This window comes from Plasmodium reichenowi, chromosome 12 (assembly GCF_001601855.1).
Source record: "Plasmodium reichenowi strain SY57 chromosome 12, whole genome shotgun sequence".
In the NCBI taxonomy this organism is placed as follows: Eukaryota; Apicomplexa; class Aconoidasida; order Haemosporida; family Plasmodiidae; genus Plasmodium; species Plasmodium reichenowi.
The window spans coordinates 1,507,804-1,509,517 of NC_033657.1; positions in this window are offsets into that span (position 1 = coordinate 1,507,804).

Here is a 1,714-nt window from a genome sequence, read left to right on the forward strand (position 1 = left end):
ATAAAGAAAGAAAAAGAAGAAAAAAGAAGAAAAAAGAAAAAAAAAGAAGAAAAAAGAAGAAAAAAGAAGAAAAAAGAAAAAAAAAGAAAAATGAAATTAAAATTAACATAGAAAAAAGATAATGTTTAATGAATTCATTTTTTTTTTTTCTTTTCCCCCCGATTTTATATATATACTTTTTTGAAATAATATATATAAAACGTTTTTTTAATCTAGTGGGAAAAGGTTATAATAAATAAATAAAAAAATAAAGAAAAAACAACCGAATGATATATTTACATAATATGTAATAATAATTTAAATTATATATAATTATTAAACATTTTTGTAATATAAATTACAATGTAATGTTACATTATTATGAAATATTAAATTATTGTAACAAAAAATAATATAGTGTTATTTAATTATAATTAACAAATGAAACAATAAATAAATAATTAAATAAATATATTAATATATAATTAAATAAATAAATAAATGAGGTGAAAATAAACAATATCATTCTTCCTATAATGATCCAAAAAATATATTTTACATAAATATAAAATAAAACAATCAAGATATATTATTTTTATTAAAAATGGTAAGAATTATTTTAACTATATTTGTGAATAATAAACAAATAAATAAAAAAATAAATGTATACATATATATATATATATACATATTATATATATTTCCGCACATTATTATTATTGAATGAAAATATCAACTTAATTTATTAAAAGTCGTACAAATGGGAAGAAGGAAAAAAAAAAAAAAAAATTAATATGTAAATTATATAATGTAAAAAAGGAATAATATCATTTGTTTGATTCTGTTCATATTGTTTACCTTGTTCACATGGTTAAATCTTATCACTTTATACATTTTGTAAAAAATATTGAATCTTTTGTTATATTTTGTATTTTTTTCAATATTTTAATTTTTTCCTGAAATTTGTTTCATAAAATTTAGTACATAAAAGGTTTATTTCAATATATATAATAAATATATAAATATATTATATATATATTTATTTATATATTTATAATTATATATGTTTTTTTTTTTTTTTTTTTTTTTTGGTAAAATGTAAATTTATTTTATATATATATATATATATATATATCAATTTTTTTTTTCTACAAAATTTTTGTCAAATTATCTCTATTTGTGTGTAAAATGAAAATATATACATATTTATATATATATTACAAATCTATGAAAATAAAGTATTTTATTTTTTTTGTAATATAACAAGCATTCCTTATTTAAAAGAAAATACAAATATACAAATATATAAATGATATATATATAATATATTTTATATACACCTAGAATGAAACATATATTAAGTGTATAACAAATATATGTATTAAGGAAAAAAAAAAAATTATAGTTGTGTGCAATTGTATAATTATGTGGATATTGTTATTTTAAAAATAATATATATATATATATATATATTTATATCTTTATATTTATATCAGGCCCCCTTCCTTTTAATATAATATATTCCATATTAATATGTATTTTTTTTTTTTTGAATATATAATATAATTCAACATGAATAAATATTATAACATTCACAGTATAAGTTATTATTATATGGGATAATTCGTCTTTCCTTCCTTCTTTCTTTCTTTTTTTTTTTTTATAGAAAAAAAATCATATATTATTTATTAAGTTCTAATGATAAAATTTATTTATTATATATATGGAGAAATTA